Genomic DNA, 26551 nt, shown 5'->3' with positions numbered 1-26551 from the left:
AAAACTTGTATTTGCTCTATTCTTCTCAAAACACTGAATACTCGGTCTGAAAAGACATTGACTTTGAAAATTCATTAGACTTTTATTTTTTTAAGATTTTGTTCTTTTATTCATGAGAGGCATAGAGAGAGAGGCAAAGACATAGGCAGAGGGAGAAGTAGGTTCCCTGCAGGAAGCCCAACGCAGGACTTGGTCCCAGGACCCTGAGATCACCACCTGAGCCAAAGGCAGATGCTCAACTACTGAGCCACCCAGGTGCCCCTTCCTTTAGGTTAATAAAGGATTCTTTGATATGACAGGATTAGGATCAGTCTGAAGGTAAAGTTCCTTTAGTGTTTTGAACTTCAGTAACAGTACTAGAGAAGATGTAGCCTACCTATAATAACAACATTCACAGTAGAAGGAATCCAGAAAAATCCAGGAATAATATTTTATTTTCACTGCCAATGTTGTTACACTGTTTTTCCTTAAAATGGAAACACTCTATGCTCCAAACACTTTTCCTCTGCTATGTAGCCTCTCAAAAAAGACAAGCATAATACAACAGTAGTGTGCCAGATTGCATCTGTGGTTTCCCTTTCTTTAGAACTTAGTCAACAAAAAACAATTAATTGAAAAATTTAAGACTTTTTTTTTGCATGAAAGTAAAATGAATCACTGGTCTTCACCTTGTGTAAAAGAAAATCTAGGGATCCCTGGGTGGCGGAGTGGTTTGGCGCCTGCCTTTGACCCAGGGCGCGATCCTGGAGACCCGGGATCGAATCCCACGTCGGGCTCCCGGTGCATGGAGCCTGCTTCTCCCTCTGCCTGTGTCTCTGCCTCTCTCTCTCTCTGTGTGTGACTATCATAAAAAAAAAAAAAAATTAAATTTCTAAAAAAAAAAAAAAAAAAAGAAAATCTAAAAGAAATAGTGGAGATCAGCTGTGTTTTGACAAATGAGAAGAAGCCTTGGTTTTTACATTTTATCCAAAGACAGAAACTGACATTCAGCTAAGTTTCAGTAATGATAAAATGAAAATGTCCGATCTTAAAAGAAAACAGAAACTCTACGGTGATTATCTAAACACATGTCTAATCATTTAAAATGGGATATCTGCAGCCCCCTACTCAATAAAAACTGGCACAAATTAGCCATCTACTAAACACTATGTTGATTAAACCACAGTCACAGTTGTTAAAAAAAAAGTAAAGCAGTTTTCTACATTATTCAATGAAATACACAGTATATTTATTATCATGCATCCAAAAATATAATTGATTTCACAAACTATACAAAATTTCGATCTACTTAGCTGGTAGTCATACCTTACAACAGAAATAAAGAAGCTTAAAAATAAAGAAGGCTCAGAGTGGTATGATATTAGCCCAGGACTCTTTAAAAAAATATATTTTTATCAATCCCAGTATAGTGCTTTGGAGAAATTACATGGTTAGTTTCTTACGTGTGTGTATTTCATAAATTTAGAGCAGTAGCTGACAACTATTTCCTGAGGAGATGACCACATAGGAGTTTTGGTAGAATAGGAAAAAAAATAAACCCAATCTCCATGTTAAAAGAAACAACAACAACAACAACAACAACAACAACAAATCTGCTTTCTTCAGCAACCAAAACCTCTTTGACTCTTTTATCTCACAAGCAACAACTGAATAACTGAAGCTAAAGCCTGTCCTAGGGAAACAAGGACAAAGACCATTAATAGCATTATGATCCTTCTGTGCTTTAAAAGACACATTTAAAAAATTAAAGAAGGCACATTTTTCCCTGATCCTGTGCTTCCATCACAACATAGGCAAATAACACAGAGATGAAAAGCCACATCCAGTACAGTTTGCAACTACTCATCTGTTGAGAAATGAAAGTATGGTAGAAGAAATGGGTTCTTCACTAGGAACAGCAACTTGAGGACAGCACCACATACCTTTACTCATTTAATTGCATTAATCACAGCTCAGTGCTTCAGCCAAAGTTCAGCTATACACATGAGGCCAAATTCCAAGGCTCCTATGAGAGAAATCAGCTGCAGTTCGTCCACAGCATGTGTGTATAGCTATTCAAGCCTAGAGAGAGAAAAAAAATTCATATGGCATGATTATTACCAAGCAATTGCCCCACCTGCGTTTAATTACAGAGGTTGTTGTAGTAGTTAGGAATTCCTATTGAAATCTTTCCTTCATTGAAAGCCGTTACTTGGGTACTTTTATTTCTTATCATCCCCTCTTTGGGCTTTGATAATTTTTTCTCAGAGTAGGGAATCATTTCAAACTTTTCCCAATTACTTGCCCAAACATTATAGCAAGCTTCTAATATTTTACTATTCTGGCAATGTTGTAAAGCTAGTCCCAGAACTTAAAAAAAAAAAAAAAAAAAAAAAACCCTTCCAAATCATGTCCAGGAGGGAATGGAGAAATGTTAGTTTCATTTCACAGGTATGACCTTTACAAATTCTTATCATCTATATTGATGGAGAGACTTTATTCATCCTCTTTTTTTTAAGATTTTATTTATTTATTCATGAGAGACACAGAGAGAGAGAGAGAGAGAGAGAGAGAGAGGCAGAGACATGCAGAGGGAGAAGCTGGCTTCCTGCAGGTAGGAACTGATGCGGAACTCGATTCCAGGACCTCGGATCCGGACCTGAGCCAAAGGCAGATGCTCAACCACTGAGCCACCCAGGTGCCCTATTCATCCTCTTAAATTCTCAGTAACACCACCCTCTAGTGTCTCTAAGTTGAGCAATGCTTTTTGTAATCAGCTAGGTGTACCTAGTGTACATTAGAGTTCTAGAACTATCAGGTTTTCTCCCATTCCTGTATCTTTAGCTTTGGCAGAAATTCATTCACCCTCTGTATACCTGCACCAGTTTCAGCCTTATTTTCATTTGTGACTTGAAGGCCTCAACACTAGAAGTATACACCAATTAAATATAAAAGTGTGTAAATTATGATAGTAAAAAGGCTTGGAATTGAGAAAGTACTTTTAACTCTTCAAAGCACTTTTCATACACATTATCATTTTTATATGTCACAATATTGTTCCTCCTCCCAGCAGCACACATGTATGTTTGTTGCTTTTAGAGAGAGATAAGTGGAATGATTCACTTGGGATAAAAATAAATAAAAATACTTGCTGTGATGAATATCAGGTCTTGTATGGGAGTGTATAATCACTATATTTTACACCAGAAACTAATATAATAACACTATATGTTAACTAACTGAAATTCAAATAATAACTTTAAAATAAATTAATAAAAAATTAATTCTTAACTAAATTTTCTCCTTAGGTAGTGTCTAATCCACTAGAGTTTAAGTTTCTTTTATTTTTTAAATATTTATTTATTTATTTTAGAAGGAGAAATGGAAAGGAGCAAAGAGAGAGAGAGTCTTAAGCAGACTCCACACTGAGCAGGGAGCCCAACACGGGGCTCAGTCTCATAATCCTGAGATCACAACATTGAGATCACAACCTGAGCCAATACCAAGGGTCAGAGGCTTAACCAACTGCACCACCCAGGAGCCCCTAAGTTTCTTTTTTTTTTAAAGTACTTAACATCTTTATTTCCAAACATTTAGAGAGTGACAACTTTTTAACTTAATGTGAGGCACTGTGCTATGAATTTTAGGTGCATTATCTTATTTAGATATCACTATAATAATTTGAGGTAAATAAGGTCATTATCTACATCTTTTAGGTAATAAAACTGAATTGTTTTAGGATGGCTCATTCAGAAATATGTATAGGGACACCGAGGTGGCACAATCGGGTAAGCATCCAACTTTTGGTTTCCACTCAGATCCTGATCTCAGGGTCTTAAGACTGCACCCTGTGTTGGGCTCTGCACTCAGCATGGAGTCTGCTTAAGTTTCATTCTCTTTCTCCCTCTGTCTCTCTCCCATGTGCACACTCTCTCCCTGTCTCTCAAAAAAAAAAAAAAATAAGTCTTAAAAAAAGGAAAACGTGTAATTCAAGCTACATATGTAATTTAAAATTTTCTAGCAGCTACATTAAAAATATTAAAAGCAAACAGGTGAAATTATTTTAATAACACAATTAACCAATTAGTCAAACTACTATTTCATCTTACAATTTATATAAAATATTAGTGATGTATTTCACATATATATGTGTGTATGCACATACACTAAATCTTCAAAATAGAGTGTGTATTTTATTACTTACAGTGCATCCCAATATGGATAGTCACATTGCAAGTTCCCAATAGTCTCATGGCTAGTCTCTATCTTTTATACAATATAGGTCCAGATATTAATTTGCCCACAGTCACAGAGCTAAAAATTTCCAGAGCCAGAACTCCAAATTTGGTCTAAAACCACAGTTCTTTTCTGAATCACTGGGCATCACTGCCTCCTACTAATTGCAATTGTTGAAGATCATTAATATTAAATATGAAAAATATACAGAATGTAATTTATCCAGTATTACAGTTTGATGGCCACAAGCCCACCTACTTTCTCAATAACAATGATTATTTGTTTATTGTAACATTTATGTAAAACGTACAATGCAAGTTGTTATGGACAACACAAAGATGACTGGGATTTTATGCAAAATAACTATTACATGAAACAAAATACCCATTCTCATATATCTGCGTGACCTGTGCATTCTTTCTGAAGACAGAGTACATGAGAATTCAAATTACAGTCACATTGCTTGGTAAGAGATATTTCAATGCAGGGTGACTGAAATCTCAGAATATTTTCATCAATATTCATATCAATATCGTCAATTAATATCAAATATTATCAATTTCATATCAATGGTGGTTTTGTTAGGAGATGAAAATGAACATGAGTAGGGGCTACCACAATGCTCACCTCTTTGACTCTTTTTAAACTAGGTCTCCATGGCTGATCAACCCCTTTTTCACATTAACACCTTATTTCTCAGTTTTACTCAATTCTTACCAGCCTGAGAAACATCCTTATTCATTGAAGTATTTTAAAACTCTTCTCTGATCATTCTATAATTATATAATGGCTTCATAGTTTAATCTTCACAAATTATACAGATTTCCATGTTTATAGAGTACACATTGCCATAATTTCCCTTTTCTGATTTTAGCAGAACTCCAGATCAAGTTCCAAATTGGAACACTGAACGAACAAAATGCAATAAATGTCACCACTCTTTCATGGCATTTGCTCCAAAATCGAAATTTCTACAGTATCTTTTTAGCTTTTGAGGGCTTTTGTTAATTACATAGTTTTTAATGTAAAACAAATTCTGAAAATGTGTAGCCACACAATTGGAGGACCATATGCTGAAGGTCAGCATTGAACTGAAAATGACATGGGTTTGAATTTCCCAACTTTCCATACTTTATACTTATAGTACCTTGGACATTTTATCTGGTCTCTGTGAGTCTCTGTTTCCTCATTTGTTAATAAAAAAAGAAAATGAAACTAATAATAGCTATTTCACAGAATGTTTTGAGGATTAATAGGACAATGTATGTAATACTGATGGTGCAAAAAAGACATTCATTCACAATCAAGGAGTCCTTTTCTTTGTACTACAGAGTTGAGTCCCCATCAATCCTTTTAGAGTTAAAGCACCAAGAGGAAAACTTTGGCCACGTGCCCTGGCTTTTGGCTATTTCATCTGATGCCATCATCTGATAGAACACAGGAGAAGAGAAAATGGGAAACATTTTCATTATTTTCAGGTGTGGATTTCAGTCTAAACAACAAACTGCATTTCTCAGACCATTTTCTGATTCACTTAGTTCAACTGGTAGTCTCCTTGGTCTGTAAGTAATATTTCTCCTCTACAGAGATAATTTTCTATTGGACTGACATTTAAAACTAAATATTGTGCTATATATTATAGCATAGTATAGATTAACTGTAAAGCAATCATGTAGCTGAATTTAGGAATTAATATACTCTCAGTGGACATCCAGAGTCTGTTACTCTTCAGCTCCATGGTCTTGCACAAAGTATCTGCCCTCTATGAATTTCAGTTTCAGGAACTGTAAAATGTGTATAACTATTAATCTCTTGATTCTGTCAGGATGATAACCAAATGCTTTGTAACAATCTGAATAGTTCTCTCCTCCTGCATTGAATTTAGATGGAAATTTTAAGAAATCAATTAGTTGGTACCAAAAGTGGATGTTATATTTTATATCTAAGGTCTCAGTATTCCATGTTCATAACTGCTATTAATTTATTTTTCTAAATAAGGGACTGTAATAAAAAATAAAAATGAGTTGAGTTGTAAAATATAAAAATAAAGTGGATGTTATAAATGATTATTAGTGCTCCCAGAGTGCCTCCATGGCATTGTCTCCACACTGTCCTGAATCAGTAAGCAATTTTATTTTCATTGAGTTCCTGCCATCCTCTAAGGCAGAGTATTATCCAGAAATGCAAACCCCAAGGGGTCAGAACTGCAACCATTTAACAGCTTCTGATTTAACCTTCAAGACATTTTCCTAATTACCAAGAAGAGGACAATGTATGTACTGGATACTGTGAATAATGAAGTCAGAGTGACAGGAGGAGTAAAATGTAATAGTAAATACTTCAGTATGTCCTCTTTCATGAAGATCACACTGAACTACGGTGCTCATGACACTCTCAGTTGTGGCGTCACAAGTAAAAATAAAAAGATAAATAAAAAGCAAAAGGAAAGTGATGTGAGGATTATTTGAACCAAGGTTTTTACCTTTAAATAATATCAGAAATTGGAAATAAGGCAGTTATGAAGATGGAAATGGACATACTAGGGAAAAAAAGTAATAAAGATCTGCCCTTCAATTGAAAAAAAAAAAAAAAAGCAAAACAAAAACAACCACCAAAAACTTTTCATGAAGAAGCTATTAGAGAAAATCAACTCATGATAATTAGCATTTTTCCCTTTCTTGATGTTCTACCCTATGCGGATGCACTCCTTCGTTCATTCAGTAGACAAAAATTAAAACGAATACTGTGCTCTTGGCATCCAAAAACATTATCTACTTTTTCTCTTTTTATTTCAGGAAAGAGTCTCCGCTTCAAAACAAAACAGAGCACTAGAAAGATAATTTTTCTCTCTTGGTTAGGTATGGAAAATGGATTTTTTTCCCTAAAAACCTATACCTTTCTGAGGAGGAACTTAGAAAATTCACCTGGTTCATTGATTCTCTGGCCTCTGGGTAAATTTAAGGACTCACACTTTGAAGTAAAAATCAGAGTAGACCGGCTGGGAAGGTTTTAATTGTTGCTCTGCTTTTAATCCCATGACTGGGACGGGGAAATTAGCTCTGTTTGGAGATACCCACGACCCCAGAGCCCTTAGCCAGCCATATTGCCCCTCCTTGCTTTAGCGTTTTTGAGAGAACTGCTACACCTTAGCCTGTCCTGGCGTCACTGACTAGGTAGCGGGAGCGCGCCTGCAAGCGTCAGTCTTGCGGGCTCAGGGCTGGGTTCCTCCCTCTCTTGCATCTTTCCTACCTTAGAAATGGTGCTGTCCACGCCCACAATGCTGCATAGTTCCAAGCATCAAAGCGCTGGACCTCACTAAAGCCACTCGGAGCCACCGACCTGCTAACTCTCCCATGTACTTATTGTCTGGGGTAGCCAAATGCTAGATCTCCCTCCCATCCCCCTCTCTGCCACCCTCAGGACATCAATCTGAAAGGCAAGCGAGGTACCAGAACTGGCTCACCATTGAGTGTGGTATGTGCAGACAGTCTCTTGGTTACAACTACGGTTTTACCTGGCTCATGTTCCTACTTCCACTAATTTGCCTTTAAGTACCCTTTGTATGAGAAACGGTGCTTCTGAATGCTTGTCCTCTAGCTGCAATCAGGGCCCTCATGGGGATCAGGAGAAAAGCACACAGAACAAAAATGAAATAAAACTTCTGTAAGATAATATAAATGAATTAAACTTAAAAGGAAGTTAAGACAGCAGCGAGTGGAGGACCGAGAGGAGCAACGAGTGCCCTAGTTTTTATCCTGCAAAACCCGCAGCCTGAAAGCAGGGCATTTTCCCCAGCAGCGGGTCCGACCTGGGAGCTAGCAGCCAGCACACATTCTGCAGCCTTCGCGAAGCAGCAAACAGTACTTCCTAAGCTTACCTCCTTCTCGCTCTCGCCCTTCTCTCCCAATTCCCGGTCAGCCGGGAGGGTCTGCTCCCGGAGTGGTAGGAGATGTGGGGTGCAGGAAGTGGGGACGTGAGGGGGGTACCCAGCAGTAGGTGCTGCGCCATCCCCTCCCAGCAGGCGGCCCGGGCCTTCGTTTACTTTTCCCCTCACCCTCGCCCTCCACTCATTCAACCCCCCTCTTTTCCCCCTTCTTCCCCACTCTTTAATCCCTCCCCCTTGCCTTTGAAAAGGGCTGGCTGGCCACTGGATCCTTGCAGTCGGCGAACCGTCCGGGAGGGAGGTGCAGTGAGCCTGAGCTACTTGCGGCCGCCCTCGTGGCAAAGCGGAAAGCAAGCTGAACTGAATGCGCCGAGTGACATTAGCAGCGGCGACACAGGCAGATCAGGAAGTCCCGGCATTCTGAACAGCCCCAGAGGCAGCCTCCACAACTCCAGCTGCTACAGGAACTGTGAGCTGTGGCGGTAGAGCTAGCTACAGCAATCGCAGTCTTGGTGGAGCTGGCGGAAGCCTTTTCTCTTTTTTACTACTGTAGAGGCTTCATTCACTGGGTAAGTATCGGGTCCAGGTGCCAGAACAAAGCGCGGCCCGTGAGGCGTGAGTACCGTACTTAGTACGCTGAGGCTTCCTGCTGCACATTCCTGGGGGCTTGACTACAACAAGAATGGTTTTGGAGACGCTTCTGGAGTCCTCCCAACCCCCTGGCCCCATCTGTTCCCTGGAGGTAAGATAAAGCAAACCCCAGGGGTGAGAGCAGGTAGAATATCTTTTGGCTTGACTTGGTTACTTTGCGAAAACTCTCACTTCTGTCAGAAAAGTGTCTACTTGTGAATTTCCCCGACATTGGCCCTGCAGAAAAAGGTCTTTCACTTTAACAGATATAGCCAGCTTCAGTGAGGCTGAGGGAAACTCTAATATCTGAGCAGGTGCTGAGAAAAGATCACACCCCGGACTCTGGCTAGCCCAGCGGAGCTGAGGGAGCTGTGCGTTTGTAATCTCTGAGGGCTTTGGGTTTGGATCCCAGCCAGACTGACTCTAACTCTTGGGGGCTCGACCTTTGGCGCAGAGTGAAGGAGAGTGCAGGGCGACACAGAGTGCGCAGAGTCCCCCAGGCCATTCTGCCTGGTGCTGGCCTCCCCGCCTTTCCTTCCCGCCCTACTTAAGGAGCTGTGGTCAGCCAGCAGCACTTGCTGAATATGGAGGTGGTAGGTGTGGAAAATTCTGCCTAGCTTTAAAAAAGAAATTTCTTATAATCGCGTAGCTGAAAAACAACATACATTCCTCACTTTAAAAAATATATATTTTTTTCTAAGAGCGTAGCTGAACCTAAAATTGTCCCTCTTTCACTAAAGAAATGACTTTTAATCTTTTAGCCAAAAAAACCCCGTAAAACAAAAAACCCACAAAATAACAACAGCGACAAAAACAAAACCGCTTACCTAGCCCATAAATGAATGGCATTTATTAAGATAGAACCTAAAAACAGTTCATCTCTCCACAAAGGAATTATTTAAGCGGCGTAGCCATAAACAGCCCCATTTCTCGAAAATGAATGCCTAAATAAAGACATCATCAGAAAAGGTGACTTTTTAAAAGCATGTAACCGCAAATGGGTGCTTTTCCTTAGAGACTTTAGAAGAGCAGAGGCAGTCTGCCTTCGGTTGGAGACACACGATTTACATGAGTGCTTAGCCACAAATTAACTTCCTTTGGGAAAAAAAAAAAAAGCGGCGAGGTCCCTTTTCTAGAGTGTACGACGGGAACCACTTCCTTTCTTCCCCCAAAGAAATACTTAGAGTTCAACTGAAAATGGCCTCATCGTTTCCATATGAATTAATTCCAGGTTTTGCCACTTTGGCCGCCTTTGCGATTTTGGGTGCGAGGCGCCCGGCTGCATGTATAGAATGAGTGTTCCCAGGCTTCTGTAGGAGGGGTCTCCCATCTCCGAGTGGGCTGCCCTTCCAAAATATTGGCTGGGGGCGGGGAATCGAAACTTGCGCCACTGCGGCGCACACCCACAAAACAAAGACCTAAGAAGAAGAGAGGGGCTAGCACAAAAGAATAAATTAAATAGCAAGAACAAAACGAAAGCAAGTCCTTGTGTGCAAATATCTCATAATGACATTTATTTATTTATTTTGTATATTTTTTTATTGGAGTTTGATTTGCCAACATATAGCGAAACACCCGGTGCTCATCCTGTCAAGTGCCCCCCTCAGTGCCCATCACCCAATCACCCCAACCCCGGCCCACCTCCCTTTCCACCCCCTCTTGTTCGTTTCCCAGAGTTAGGGGTCTCTCATGTTCGAAGTAAGTCAATCGGAAAATGACAATCATGATGGCATTTAAACCTAGCACAGGAACTGTTTTTGTACCAAGGAAGGTATGGGGAAGAAAGTGATTAAAAACCGGGATAGGCTGGGAAGGGGGCCAAAAATATCGGAAGGAGGCGATGGTGTTGGAGGGGCTGCTTGCGTGCTGTTAAGCGCTGCAACAGGGAAACAGCCTAACACCTGAGAAGGTAGTGGAGCCTTAGGACCAAAGCGACTCTTCCTCCTCCCATAAAAGGTAAAAAAAAAAAAAAAAAAAAAAAAGGTTACTTGCGGGGCACCCTTTTGAACTTGGTAAAGACTAAATGGAATTCCACTCTTAATCTTATTTGAAACAAACTCGCACAATCACAGCTGGAAATCTAAGCCTCAGGGCTGTCCTTCAGCCTGTGTATGTTGCAGGAGGTGGGGGTTTGACAGCAAGTAGAAGTGACATTATGTGTAGATCCCCTCCCCTTTCTCCCTTTGTCTGGTTCATCCGAGGAAGTGAGGACGCTGTGCGGGCGGTTTTGACGAATGAGCCAAGAGATAGAAGCGCTAAGGTCTAAAGATATCTTTCTCCCTCTACTAAATTAAGAATTGCCTCGCGCAGCTCGCACGGGCTAAGTCCAGCCACCGCTGCCATCGCGCTGCTTCTGCCAAGCGGCAAGGGAGCGTCTCCGTCGGCGAAGCCCGAGAACCTTTTTCTCCAGTCGTCTTCTGGGCAGCCCCTCCTTCTGGCAATGATGTCAGCCCTGGAGAGGCAAGGCCAAGAAGAAGCCAGGCGCGTGGTGGGTTCACCAGTGCTAGCAGCCCTGCTCCGCGCGCTCCCCGTGCGCAGCCGCATTGCTTCCTTTCGGCCTCCATCCCTACTCTAGCTCTCAGCCCCTCCTTCCAGTTTACCAGCTCCTCCGAGGCGCGCAGAGACCTGGGAGGCGGGAGAGACTACTGCGGGCTGGGCTGCAGCCAGCGCGTTGAACCTCGGGATCAAACACAAATTTAAGATCTCCTCTCACTCCTTTTCTCCTTTGCCTTCCCCTCCCCCCGGCCTCTCCCCCTTTCAGTTTACACCTTCACTATTAACTGTGAATTTACTTATTTAGGCATTGTAGAGGGCAAGTTCTTCGGATAAAATAATAATAGTTACCACTGTTAAATTTCCGCTGTTTTCTCTCCTTCCTGAATGATAAGGGGGGTGTGAAGACTGGTGTCTCTAAAATCCCGTGGACAGGCCTCTTTTCTCTAGCAACAGAGCAAGCTCTCTAGAAAGCCAAGAGCATCTTCCTGGCAAAGAAACGGTGCGGTGGGGGAGGGGGTCAACTGAAGGCGGTGGCGCCTTGTGAGGAGTCCCCTTCACTGAAAGAGGGGCCTGGAAATTGGGAGTTGTGAAAAGAAAAGTTCTAGTTGCTGCTGCTGCAGAGGAGAGGCCACCGTGCTCTTTGTGATAAGGATGCACAGTCGCTTTTTGGAGAACAGCGCGCCAAATTGGGAAGATTCAGGAATGGGATTTTTCAAGTCACAAGCCTCTATAGGCTTCCTCTGTGTTTACTTTTCTCCTTTTAAGGACAACCCAGCTGCTTTCCCGTATTTGAGGCTAATCCTTTTCCCAAAAGGATTGCTGACAATCTTTTCTTTACTTTGGGAGAAGGACCCCAGCAGGCAGCTGAGAAGGTTGCATAGGGCAAGAGGGAGGGGAACTAGGCAAGATGTAGGCAACTGGATCTCAGAACTGTTAACCTTCCCAAGGGAATTACATTCAGAGAGGATCACAACAAACTACTTACTGACTGTATGTTGGTTTGGAGGCAGGTGGGAAATTTTGAGGGAAGGGAGCAGGAGGAAATAATTGTTACGTTTTGTAAATCTAGGATTTTTTGTTTTCTTCTAACCTTTGCTAGAAGGCTTCCCTTATGTGGTATATTAGAAAAGGCAGCAAATTTAAACTTGATTTGCGTTTGAAATACAGAAATGGGAAGGAAACACAGACCAAGCATAAAAACACTCGTTTTCTAGAGTTCAATTATTTGCTGAAGGTTGAAAGGAGTCCTTTTTGTTTTTTGTTTGTTTGTTTTTGTTTTAATCTCTGGATTGCAATTCTGATGGACCTGCAAGTAGTGCTGGTTTTGGCAGATGGAATTCCTGGCAGAATGGATTCCAAGTTTCACACTATTTATTCTCCTGGTATCCAAATTTTTATGGTTTTTCCAAGAGAGAAATTCCTGATAGCTTCCAGAATGTTGGTGGCAGGAAAAAATCTGGTAAGAGCCTTAGAAAGCAGAAATTTCCCCTTTTCTCTATGCAATCAGTCCACAACAGCCTTTAGCCAATTTATAAGGTTCCTTTTTTTAATATAATAAATTTATTTTTTATTGGTGTTCGATTTGCCAACATACAAAATAACACCCAGTGCTCATCCCCTCAAGTGCTCCCCTCAGTGCCTGTCATCCATTCACCCAACCCCCGCCCTCCTCCCCTTCCACCACCCCTAGTTCTAGTTCCTTTCCCAGAGTTAGGAGTCTCTGATGTTCTGTCTCCCTTTCTGATATTTCCTACCCATTTCTTCTCCCTTCCCTTCTATTCCCTTTCACTATTATTTATATTCCCCAAATGAATGAGACCATATAATGTTTGTCCTTCTCCGATTGACTTATTTCACTCAGCATAATACCCTCCAATTCCATCCACATTGAAGCAAATGGTGGGTATTTGTCATTTCTAATGGCTGAGTAATATTCCATTGTATACATAAACCACATCTTCTTTATCCATTCATCTTTCAAAGGACACCAAGGTACCTTCCACAGTTTGGCTATTGTGGACATTGCTGCTAGAAACATCGGGGTGCAGGTGTCCCGGTGTTTCATTGCATCTGCATCTTTGGGGTAAATCCGCAGCAATGCAATTGCTAGGCCATAGGGCAGTTCTATTTTTAACTCTTTGAGGAACCTCCACACAGTTCTCTAGCGTGGCTGCACCAGTTCACATTCCCACCAACAGTGTAAGAGGGTTCCCTTTTCTCTGCATCTTCTCCAACATTTGTGGTTTCCTGCCTTGTTAATTTGCCCCATTCTCACTGGTGTGAGGTGGTATCTCATTGTGGTTTTGATTTGGATTTCCCTGATGACAAGTGATGCAGAGCATTTTCTCATGTGCTTATTGGCCATGTCTAGGTCTTCCACTGTGAGATTTCTCTTCATGTCTTTTGCCCATTTCATGATTGGATTGTTTGTTTCTTTGGTGTTGAGTTTAATAAGATCTTTATAGATCTTGGAAACTAGCCCTTTATCTGATATGTCATTTGCAAATATCTTCTCCCATTCTGTAGGTTGTCTTTTAGTTTTGTTGACTGTTTCCGTTGCTGTGCAAAAGCTTCTTATCTTGATGAAGTCCCAATAGTTCATTTTTGCTTTTGCTTCTTTTGCCTTCGTGGATGTATCTTGCAAGAAGTTACTGTGGCCGAGTTCAAAAAACGGTGTTGCCTGTGTTCTCCTCTAGGATTTTGATGGACTCTTGTCTCACATTTAGATCTTTCATCCATTTTGAGTTTATTTTTGTGTATGGTGAAAGAGAGTGGTCTAGTTTCATTCTTCTGCATGTGGATGTCCAGTTTTCCCAGCACCATTTATTGAAGAGGCTGTCGTTCTTCCAGTGGATAGTCTTTCCTTCTTTATCGAATATTAGTTGACCATAAAGTTTGAGGGTCCACTTCTGGATTCTCTATTCTGTTCCTTGATCTATGTGTCTGTTTTTGTGCCAGAACCACACTGTCCTGATGACCACAGCTTTGTATTACACCCTGAAATCTGGCATTGTGATGCCCCCAGCTATGGTTTTCTTTTTTAAAATTCCCCTGGCTATTCGGGGTCCTTTCTGATTTCACACAAATCTTAAAATAATTTGTTCTAACTCTCTGAAAAAAGTCCATGGTATTTTGATAGGGATTGCATTAAACGTGTAAATTGCCCTGGGTAACATTGACATCTTCACAATATTAATTCTGCTAATCCATGAGCATGGAATATTTTTCCATCTCTTTGTGTCTTCCTCAATTTCTTTCAGAAGTGTTCTATAGTTTTTAGGGTATAGATCCTTTACCTCTTTACTTAGGTTTATTCCTAGGTATCTTATCCTTTCGGGTGCAATTGTCAATGGGATTGACTCCTTAATTTCTCTTTCTTCAGTCTCATTGTTAGTGTATAGAAATGCCATTGATTTCTGGGCATTGATTTTGTATCCTGCCACGCTACCAAATTGCTGTATGAGTTCTACCAATCTTGGGGTGGAGGCTTTTGGGTTTTCTATGTAGAGTATCATGTCATCAGCGAAGAGGGAGAGTTTGACTTCTTTGCCAATTTGAATGCGTTTAATGTCTTTTTGTTAACTGATTGCTGAGGCTAGGACTTCCAGCACTATGTTGAATAGCAGTGGTGAGAGTGGACATCCCTGTCTTGTTCCTGATCTTTGGGGAAAGGCTCCCAGTGCTTCCGCATTGAGAATGATATTTGCTGTGGGCTTTTCGTAGATGGCTTTTAAGATGTTGAGGAATGTTCCATCTATCCAACACTCTGAAGAGTTTTGATCAGGAATGGATGCTGTAGTTTGTCAAATGCTTTCTCTACATCTAATGAGAGGATCCTATGGTTCTTGGTTTTTCTCTTGCTGATATGATGAGTCACATTGATTGTTTTATGAGTGTTGAACCAGCCTTGTGTCCCGGGAATAAATCCTACTTGGTCATGGTGAATAATCTTCTTAAAGTACTGTTGTATCCTATTGGCTAGTATCTTGTTGAGAATTTTTGCATCCATGTTCATCAGGGATATTGGTCTATAATTCTCCTTTCTGGTGGGATCTTTGTCTGGTTTTGGAATTAAGGGGATGCTGGCCTCATAGAATGAATTTGGATGTACTCCATCTCTTTCTATCTTTCAAAACAGCTTTAGTAGAATAGGTATGGTTTCTTCTTTAAATCATAGAATTCCCCAGGGAAGCCATCTGGCCCTGGACTTTTATGTCCTGGGAGGTTTTGGATGACTGGTTCAATTTCCTCCCTGGTTATTGGCCTGTTCAGGTTTTCTATTTCTTCCTGATCCAGTTTTGGTAATTTGTGGCTTTCCAGAAATGCGTCCATTTCTTCTAGATTGCCTAATTTATTGGGGTATAGCTGCTCATAATATGTTTTTAAAATCATTTGTATTTCCCTGGTGCTGGTAGTGATCTCTCCTTTCTCATTCATGATTTTATTAATTTGAGTCTTCTCTCTCTTCTTTTTAATAAGGCTGGGTAATGGATTATCTATCTTATTAGTTCTTTCAAAGAACCAACTCCTGGTTTTGTTGATCTGTTCCACAGTTCTTCTGGTCTCGATTTCGGTGAGCTCTCCTCGAATCTTTATTAACTCTTCTGCTGGGTGTGGGATCTATTTGCTGTTTTTTCTCTAGCTCCTTTATGTGTAAGGTTAGCTTTTGTATTTGAGTTCTTTACAGTTTTTGGATGGATGCTTGTGTTGCGATGTATTTCCCCTTCAGGACTGCTTTTGCTGCATCCCAAAGATTTTGAACGATTGTGTCTTCATTCTCATTAGTTTCCATGAATCTTTTTAATTCTTCCTTAATTTCCTGGTTGACCCTTTCATCTTTTAGCAAGATGGTCCTTAACCTCCACGTGTTTGAAGTCCTTCCAAACTTCTTGTTGTGATTTAGTTCTAATTTCAAGGCATTATGGTCTGAGAATATACAGGGGACGATCCCAATCTTTTGGTATTGGTTCAGACCTGATTTGTGACCCAGTATGTGGTCTATTCTGGAGAAAGTTCCATGTGCACTTGAGAAGAATGTGAATTCAGTTGAGTTTGGATGTAAAGTTCTGTAGATATCTGTGAAATCCATCTGGTCCATTGTATCATTTAAAGCTCTCGTTTCTTTGGAGATCTTGTGCTTAGAAGACCTATCGAGTGTAGAAAGCGCTAGATTGAAGTCACCAAGTATAAGTTTATTATTATTCAAGTATGTCTTAATTTTGGTTATTAATTGATTGATATATTTGGCAGCTCCCACATTCTGGGCATATATATTGATGATTGTTAAGTCCTCTTGTTGTATAGATCCTTTAAGTATGATATAGTGTCCCTCTTCATCTCTCACTACAGTCCTTGGGGTAAATTTTAGTTTATCTGATATAAGGATGGCTACCCCTGCTTTCTTTTGAGGGCCATTTGAATGGTACATGGTTCTCCAACCTTTTATTTTCAGGCTGTAGGTGTCCTTATGTCTCAAATGTGTCTCCTGTAGACAGCAAATAGATGGTTCCTGCTTTTCTATCCAGTCTAAAACCCTGCGCCTTTTGATGGGTCATTAAGCCCGTTCACATTCAGTTAGTATTGAGAGATATGAGTTTAGTGTCATCATGATATCTATTCAGTCCTTGTTTTTGTGGATTGTTCCACTGAACTTCTTCTTAAAGGGAAATTTTAAGAGTCCCCCTTAAAATTTCTTGCAGAGCTGGTTTGGAGGTCACATATTCTTTCAGTTCTTGCCTGTCTTGGAAGCTCTTTATTTCTCCTTCTATTCTGAATGAGAGCCTTGCTGGATAAAGTATTCTTGGTTGCATGTTTTTCTCATTTAGGATCCTGAATATATCCTGCCAGCACTTTCTGGCCTGCCAGGTCTCTGTATGAGGTCTGCTGTTACCCTAATACTCCTCCCCATATAAGTTAGGGATTTCTTGTCTCTTTGTTCTTTAAGGATCTTCTCTTTGTCTTTGGAATTTGCAAGCTTCCCTATTAAATGTGGAGGTGTTGAATGGTTTTTATTGAATTTGGGGGGGATCTCTCTATGTCCTGGATCAGAATGCCTGTTTCCCTTCCCAGATTAGGAAAGGTTTCAGCTATGATTTGTTCAAATACATATTCTGGACGTCTGTCCCTTTGGGCGCTCTCGGGAACCCCAATTAAACGTAGATTTTTTTCCTCAGGCTGTCACTTATTTCCCTTAATCTATCCTCATGTTCTTTTAATTGTGTCTTTTTTCGTCAGTTTCCCTCTTTGCCATCAACTTGTCTTTTATGTCACTTACTCGTTTTTCCACCTCGTTAATCCTCGTCGTTAGGACCTCTATTTTGGGTTGCATCTCATTCAATTGATTTTTAATTTCTGCCTGATTAGATCTAAATTCTGCAGTAATTTTTGAGTCCTTTATGCTTTTTTCTAGAGCTACCAGTAGCTTTATAATAGTGCTTCTGAATTGGCTTTCTGACATTGAGTTGTAATCCAGATTTTGTAACTCTGTGGGAGAGAGGACTGTTTCTGATTCTTTCTTTTGAGGTGAGGTTTTCCTTCTAGTCATTTTACTCAGTGCAGAGTGGCCAAAAACAAGTTGTTTGGGAAAAGGAGAAAAAGAGAGAAGAGAAAGAAGGAAAGAAAAAGAAAAAAAGAAAGAAGAAAAAAGGAGGAAAAAAGGGGGGGACTGCTGAAGCAAACTGAAATCAAAAAACAAACAAACAAAAAAAAAACAAGGGGGTGTATCCTCTGATTCTGTATTCTGTAAGTCCCTTTACTTCCGCTGGAACTTTCCAGTGCTGTTTGGTCAATAATTTGTTTCTCCCCTGTCCCTCTAGCTGGTCTTTGGGGAGGGGCCTGCTATGCTGATTTTCACGTGTTAGCACTTGGGGGAGCTGCTCAGCCCTGTGCCTGCTTGCATAAGGATGGAATGTTCAGTATATATATCTGTGAAATCTATTTGGTACAATGTATCATTTAAGGCCCTTGTTTCTTTGTAATGTTGTGCTTAGAATATCTGTCATTTGCAGAAAGTGTGGTGTTGAATTCTTCTACTTTCAGTAAGTTATTATCTAAGTATCTCTTTACTTTGGTTATTAATTGATTGATATACTTGGATCTCCCACATTTAGGAAAAATAAATAATGATGGCTATAATTGTCATTTCCAGCCCAGATCTGAAAGGATAATTCTTTTTCCTACCACTCTTCTCAACTCAAATGTGTAGATTTAGGAAAATAAGAAAAGGAAAGGAAAAAGAAAGAATAGACTAAATCCTCAGATAATTTTTCTCTCTTTAATAAAACTAATTTAATTAATATATCTTTTAGCCTGAAAATAATAAAAGCAATTTGTTGATGAATTTAATTAAACTATATAAAATTAATTTATTTTTAAAAAATTTAAGTGATTAGAATACAAGTTGAGATTTGTACTGATTTTAGAATTTATTTACTGTTATATGAAATGAAAATAAAACATTAAGTTTTCTACCACACTTTGTTTTAATCCATTCTCCTAGCTAATACCATTAATTTTATAGTATCCTATGTTTAAATCATTTTTATATTTATATCATATCATTTTGAAAGTATATATATTAATGTAGTCTCAAAAGATTTTGAATAGAAAAAGAAAGAATGGTTATACCTATTTTTTTTCCAGTGGGAAAACTGAAGGTTTTCAACTGAAGTGAAATCAAATAGGCTTTCCAGATGGTAAGAGGGGAATCTTATACAGGATTGGTGGTTTTCAGTCTCTAGACTTGGGCTTTATCCAGCATCCCACATTGCTTATCATTTCTTTGAGTATATTTTTTGGAAGTTTTGAATGTAAAAAACAACAAAAAAAATTCAGTTTTTAGAACATCTATATTGTTATATAGTATCTATTTTAGGGAATATTCTTCAATGATTTTTAAGTAGTGGTTTTCTTCTGACATGCCATCTGTGAAGCAACATGTGTTTGGGAATTAACTTTGTATAGGTTTGGATCACATCAAGCAAAAGGACATTAAGCTTCCAATATGCAAATCATTGTTATCTTCAGGCTTCTAATCTTTATCCTATGGTTTTTGGTATGGAAAATGAGAGCAGTTTTATTTAAATTGTGTGAACTAAATATATTTTGTGATTTATTGATTTATATATCTTTAGTACCTATAGAGTGACCTTGGGCAAATAACTTAATCTCCCTGGAGTACAATTTTCCCAAAAGTAAAATGAAAAGTAAAAAAAGAAAATGTAAATTATTTCAAGTCCTTTTTCAATGAAAAAAGTATGTTTTACAAAAATCAATAGTCATATAAAGCATTCTTTCTTTGTCCCATGGTACTGCAGGGATTACCAGTTTTACTGCGTTGATCCATTAACAACTAAAAAAGTATTGCTTGCCAAACATTATACTACTTTAGATGTGGGGTTTGGACTGGGTTGTGAAGGATGACCATTAAAGAGTTTAAAGTAGTACCTGCTTACATTCTGATTGGGCAAAACCAGTGAACAACAAAAATAGCAAAGTAATATGTAGTCACATCAAATTAAATTCAACATACATTGAGTGCCAGGTGGTATATTACAGTATGCCAAATATGGTCCAGGTTTTATAAACTCTGGAAGTAGAGGAGACCAGAAAGATCATTTGGTCCAACTCCTTCATTTTACAGTAAGTAAACTCAGGGTATAGGAGTTCATGTAAGGCATTGGGTGATAGCATTAATACTCCACAACCTTACCTGTTCCCTGCTTTGCTTGAATGCAATAATAGTTTTGTACCTTATCAGAAAGTTAAATATATCCAAGACTTGTTTAATTCTTTGGCTTTATTAGGCTCAATAAGTTCCCAATTTGACTCAGAGAAGGAAAATACTATGTTTTCCATATTTTCTTTTGAATTAGATTTAAAATGTCTTTGTTGTTCATGTTATAAAACATGGAAAATGAGGTTTTGACATGAAGGCTAAATAAATAAAGTATCAATGTATTAAAGTTTATAAATATTTTAACTGTTTAAAAAACTTGAAAACCCATTTACTTAAAATGGCAAGCAATATACATTCCTCAAAGGATGGTTTTATTTTTATAAATGTGTATTTACCTAAATACTTAGAAGTACATTTTCTGAAGTTTTAAATATAATTTGGGAATGATTTTAACTTTGGTCTGTTTTCTACATGATCTTATTTTCCATGCTGGGGTATATGTCTGTTAGGGAATACAATTCAGGTAAAGGTAGTCTGGCAAAATATGGCAAAGCAAAGCTTTGATTTCTTCCCTGAATAAACTTAGACTTATTTTTTTTACTTTGTGGCACACAGAAGGCTAGGGACTGTTTTTCAGTTTAGTGTGAAACATGCAACCTCTTTGAAACTGCCTAGGCTGGCTTCTCTCTCCCACTTCTAATATTATATATGTAGAATACCTTAACTGTTATTTACCAGGTTTTTTTTTTTTTTTTTTGCTACTTTTACTTGTGTCATGTCTTGTAATCCACTTCAAGTTTGATAGCATTGTGATCTGAAAATATTCATGGTATATCTGTTTGTACTGATTGAGACTTGAATTGTTTTTGTTGTTGTTTTAAGATTTTATTTATTTATTTGAGACAAACAGAGAAGAGTGAAAATGAGAGCAAGAGCGAGAGAGAGGCAGAGATACAGGCAGAGGAAGAAGCAGGCTCCATGCAGGGATCCTGATGTGGGACTTGATCCTGGGACTCCAGGATCACGCCGTGAGCCAATGGCAGGCAGTAGGGGATAGGGAGGGGGTACAGGGAGAGAGAAGCAAGCTCCTCGCTGGGCAGAGAGTCTGCTGTGAGACTCAAACCCAGGACCCTGGGATCATGACCTGAGCTGAAGGCAGACAGTTAGCCAGACACTTAACTAACTGAGCCATCTAGTTGCTCCAGTTGAGGCCTGACTTGTGAACTAATATGTGATCTATTCTGGAGATTGTCCCATGTGCACTCGAAAATGATGTGTATTCAACTGCTTTAGGATGAAATTCTCTGAATATATCTGTTAAAACTATCTGGTCCAATGTACCATTCAAAGCCCATGTTTCCTTGTTGGTCTTCTGCTTAGATGATCTGTCCATTGCTGTGAGTGGGATGTGGAAATCCCCTACTATTATTGTATTATCAATGCATTTCTTTAAGTTTGTTATTAGTTTTTTTATATATGTAGCTAATCCCAAGTGGGGGGCATAAGTATTTACAATTTTTAGATCTTCTTGTTGGATAGACCCCTTTATTATGTATAGTATACTTCTTCATCTCTTATTACAATCTATGTTTTAAAATCTAGTTTGTCTGATATAAGGATGGTCACTCCAGCCTTTTTTTTTATGTCCATTAGCATGATAAATTGTTCTCCATCCTCTCATTTTCAATCTGGAGGTGTCTATGGGTCTAACATGAGTTTCTTGTAGGCAACATATTAATTGGTCTTGGTTTTTTAATCCATTCTAATACGTTATGTCTTTTGACTGGAGCATTGAGTCTATTTTTATTCAGAGTAATTATTGAAAGATATGAATTTAGTGCTATTGTGTTATCTGTAATGTCTTTGTTCTTATAGATTGTCTCTCATTTTTCCTAGACCTCATTATCTTTGGTCTCTCTTTGGGCTCAGAGGGTTCCCTTTAATATTTCTTGCTGAGCTAATTTATTGTTCCTTTAGTTTGTGCTTGTCTTAAAAACTCCTTATCTCTCTTATTTTGAAGGACATCCTTACTGGATATAGTATTCTTGTCTGTAAATTTTTCCCATTCAGCACTTTCAGTGCATCATGTCACTTTCTTCTGAGCTGTCATGTTTCTATAGATAGTGCTGATGCTAACCGCACGTGTCTACACTTGTAAGTTAAGGACCTTTTTTTACCTAGCTGCTTTCAAGATTCTCTTTTTCTTTATATTTTGCAAAATTCCCTATAATATGTCTTTATAGTGACTGTTTTTGTTGATTTTGAGGACAGTTCTTTGTGCCTCTTGGACACGAATGCCTGTTTCCTAGCCAGATTAGGGAAGTTCTCAGGTATAATTTGTTTAAATAAACATTCTGCCCCTATTCCCTGCTCTTCTTCTGGGACTCCTGTGATATGGATATTATTATGTTTTCTAGAATCATCGAGTTCCCTGAGTCTATATTCGTGATCTAATCATTTTCTTTCCCTCTTATTTCCAGATTCATTATTTTCCATTATTTTATCTTATATTTCACTTATTCATTCCTCTGCTTCTTCAATTCTCATTGTGATTACATCCAGTGATTTTGCATCTCAGTTATAGAATTTTTTATTTCAGCCTGAAAAGTTTTAAGGTCTTTTATCTCTGTAGCAAGGGTTCTTTTGTTGTCTTCTATGCTTCTTTGAAGTGCAGCTAGTATTATAACTATTGTTCTAAATTTTTGTTCAGATATATTACTTTTATCTTTTTTGAGCAAATCCCTTGTGGTGATCTTTTCTTGATCTTTCTTTTGGGGAGAATTCTTCCATCTTGTCATTATGTCTAGGTTCCTGTATTTTGCATATAAGAAAGCTTGTTATATTTCCTACTCCTGGGAGTAATACTTTATTAAGAAGCAGTCCTACACTGTCCAGGGCCTGGGGCTTTGGGAAGTGTTACTGTTATATGCTGTTTGCACTCTGCTGTTGTGTTTTGGCTGTTCTTTCCTACAGGTCAGTCCTCTGCAAAGTACCTCCTTGCTTGTAGTTAGTAGTGTTTGGAACTTTAACTAAAGTTTGGAACTTTAACTTTGTTTGTTAAGATAAGCCTGATTTAAAAAAAAATGCCTGATCTGAGAAAGAGAAAAGGAAAATGAACAAGAAAGCAAACAAACAAATACAAGACTGTTTCTAAAGAAAAAGAAAGAAAAAATAAAGGGAAAAAAAGTCTGATTCAAAAAATGAGAAAAGGAAACAAGTAAGCCAACCAATGAACAAAAAGTATAAAACTGATGCCAAAGAAAAAAGAAAAAGTTCATTAAAAATATAATAAATAAAATAAAAAATATGTTAAAAATTTCTGAATAAACTATAATGACTTATTTTTAAAGAGAAAAATAAAACCCGGTCTTATTTCCATTGGAATTGAAGCTGATACTTTGGAGCACGTCATGATCAGTAGCTCTGATGCATGTGCAGGGCCCATGTTGGTCCTTAGGGAGAGGCTTGCTGTGCTGGCTTTCAGTCAGACCTACCCTAATAAAGATGTTCTTTCCTGAGTGCAGGGAGGCAGAGTTTGGTGTATGTGACTCCAACCTCACCTTGGAAGCTGGTGAGACTGCTGGAAGGGTGGAAGATGATGTCACCCAGCCCTCTTGTCCCCCAGGGAGGGGGCATTCCAGGCATCTGCTGTTCAGAAGGCCTTCACAGAGGAGTGAACAATCTTCTCTTCTATGTCCCAGACTTTTGTGATATTCTTGCCCTCAACTTGTCTGTGCTTGGCCTTCAGCACACTCAGTGCCACAGTTTTGTGTTTTATCTCTGGTTGGCAGCTATAATTCAAAACAACAAATCATAAGGGGAGGAAGATTAAGGGACTTCAATTAATCTGGTCCCTTAAATTCAGCTAGATATCTACCCAATTATTCTGAACACCTATGAATTCAACTGTAAATCTAAGAAAAGAATTGTGGGAATTCTATAAATAGAAAGGCAACCACATTTTGCAAGGTAGGAGGTGCAGAGTAGTGCATCTGAGGGGATATATTGGAAGAAAATATATTATATATAGTGTATAGTATACATATATACATATGAAAATATACATATATATTATGTATAGTATACTTCTTCATCTCTTATTACAATCTATGTTTTAAAATCTAGTTTGTCTGATATAAGGATGGCCACTCCAGCCTTTTTTTAATGTCCATTAGCATGATAAATTGTTCTCCATCCTCTCATTTTCAATCTGGAGGTGTCTATGGGTCAAACATGAGTTTGGAAGTGCCTCAGTGTGATCTGTAAAGTTGTTATTAGCCTGCTATTTCTCCTGGTCCTCTGGGGGAGGAAGCCTCCATAAGCTGGCTACCAGACATGGAACACAAAATCAGAACTTTTAGAAGTCTATTCATGTGAGGGATGTCCCTGCCTGAAAGGTGCCCAGGTGGCAAAGAAGGGCAGAATCCTAGTTAGGATACTGTAGTCTCAAGATCCCCAGAGTCACAGAAAGAACAGTGGTGCCTGAGTCAGCAGAATTCCTAAGCATTGGAGTGGGGAAACTGACTACAATCAGTGAGCCTAGGAGTCAGATCAAAGCTATGCTTGTCATAAACCACTAACCATGACATGATCAGGTGAACACTTTCTGAGCAGAGGCCCTGCAAGCTGAAGAAACATGATGACCCTCATCCTCACCCCAGGAGGAGTGGTGCCGGTGCACACCATAGTAGTCTGCAGAGTTTGGCGCAAACAAAAGTGATTGACTACTTTTCCCTGAGGGTTCACAGAAGAGTGGGGACCATGACCTTTCAGCTATACAGCTGGAGATTGGAGCACTGCCATTTTTATTTTCATAAACTAAAGCCACAAGGAAAGCATTCAGGGAACAAAAGCCACATAGAGCAGCCCAAGCAGCTTACACCAAACTAGGCATCCTGGCCAGGGAGGCGCATTTCCACTCAGGCAAAGATACCTGGGAATCAGTGCAAAAGGCTCCTCCCCCAGAGGACCAGGAGAAATAGCAGGCTAATAACAACTTTACAGATCACACAGAAATGAAAAACTTCACTTCTAGGTGAAAGTAGTATGTAGAAATTGACATTTTTCTCAGGATTCTATAATCTTCCAGTTAAAATTTTTATTTTTTTCCTTTTCAACTAGTTTATTATTTTATAAACTTTAAAAAAATTCTCCTTTAATTTTCACTTTTACATTTACATTTTATACATACATTCTTCACTTTTGGCTTCCTTTCACTGTATTCAAATTTATTTTTATATACACATAAGTTTTTTTTTTCTTTTTAAATTGAAGTCCAATTTGCCAGCATATATTATAACACCCAAGTTCATCCTATCAAGTGCCCTCCTCAGTGCCCATCACCCAGCTACCCCATCCCCCTGCCCACTTCCCTTTCCACAACCCTTTGTTCCTTTCCCAGAGTTAAGAGTCTCTCATAGTTTGTCTCCCTCTCTAATTTTTTCCCACTCATTTTCCTTCCTCTCCCTTATAATCCCTTTAACTATTTCTTATATCCCATGTATGAGTGAAACCATATGATGATTGTCCTTCTCCAAATGACTTACTTCACTCAGCATAATACCCTCCAGTTCCATCTATGTCGAAGCAGATGGCGGGTATTGGTCCTTTCTAATGGCTGGATAATATTCCATTGTGTGTGTGTATATATATATATTCTATATATATCTTATCTTTATCCATTCATCTGTCGAAGGACATCAATGCTCCTACCACAGTTTGTCTATTGTGGACATTACTGCTATAAACATTGGGGTGTAGTCGTCCTGGCGTTTCACTACATATGTACCTTTGGGGTAAATACCTAGTAGTGCAATTGCTGGATTGTAGGGTAGCTCTATTTTTAACTTCTTGAGGAACCTCCACATTGTTTTCCAGAGTGGCTATACCAGTTCACATTCCCACCAACAGTGCAAGAGGGTTCCCCTTTCTCCACATCCTCTCCAACATTTGTTGTTTCCTGTCTTGTTAATGTTTGCCATTCTCAGTGGTGTGAGGAGGTATCTCATTGTGGTTTTGATATGTATTTCCCTGAGAGCAAGTGATGTGGAGCATTTTCTCATGTGCTTGTTGGCCATATGTATGTCTTTTTTGAGAGATGTCTGTTCATGTCTTCTGCCCATTTCATGATTTTATTTTTGTCTCTTGGATGTTGAGTTTGATTTGATCTCTATAAATCTGGGGTACTAGCCCTTTATCTGGTATGTCATTAGCAAATATCTTCTGCCATTCTGTAGGTTGTCTTTGAGTTTTGTTGACCTCCCTAATCTGGGGAAGGAAACACACATTCAGATAAAAGAAAAAAACAAAAACCATGTGATGCTTTCAATTGATGCAAAAAAAGCATTTGAACAAAATAGAGCATCATTTTTTGATAAAACCCTCCACACTGTAGGGATAGAGGTAACATACTTCAATATCATAAAAGCCATTTATGAAAAGCCAACAGCGGATATCATTCTCAATGGGGAAAAACTGAGAACTTTTCCCCTAAGATAAAGTATATGACCAGATGTCCACTCACCACTGTTGATCAACCTAGTACTCAAAGTCCTAGCCTCAGCAATCAGAGAAAAAAGAAATAAAAGGCCTCTGAAATGGCAAGGAAGAAGTCAAACTCTCACTCTTTGCAGATGGCATAATACCTTATA

General features: G+C 39.0%; 1 protein-coding gene and 1 long non-coding RNA gene across 6 annotated transcripts in view; one reads left to right on the top strand and one right to left on the bottom strand.

The window, feature by feature from the left end:
• Window positions 1-9835, bottom strand: part of LOC140628640 (uncharacterized) — a 146976-nt gene extending 137141 nt beyond the window's left edge. Inside the window, exons 1-2 of one of the 2 annotated variants that reach the window (XR_012026673.1) lie at window positions 8340-9835; window positions 1923-2061 (exon numbers count right to left, since the gene is read on the bottom strand). This is a non-coding gene — a long non-coding RNA (uncharacterized lncRNA). The remainder of the gene's footprint in view (window positions 1-1922; window positions 2062-8339) is intronic. The other variant, XR_012026672.1, reaches the window with a different exon arrangement.
• The window catches only part of PCDH11X (protocadherin 11 X-linked), a 501886-nt gene continuing 483656 nt past the window's right edge, over window positions 8322-26551 (top strand). For all 4 annotated transcript variants that reach the window (XM_072818012.1, XM_072818009.1, XM_072818008.1 and 1 more), the window contains exon 1: window positions 8322-8667. The gene's annotated coding sequence lies outside the window, so the exon portion shown is untranslated. The remainder of the gene's footprint in view (window positions 8668-26551) is intronic.

Source organism: Canis lupus, chromosome X, assembly GCF_048164855.1.
Source record: "Canis lupus baileyi chromosome X, mCanLup2.hap1, whole genome shotgun sequence".
Lineage (NCBI taxonomy): Eukaryota > Metazoa > Chordata > Mammalia > Carnivora > Canidae > Canis > Canis lupus.
This window is presented reverse-complemented; position numbering and strand designations above follow the sequence as displayed.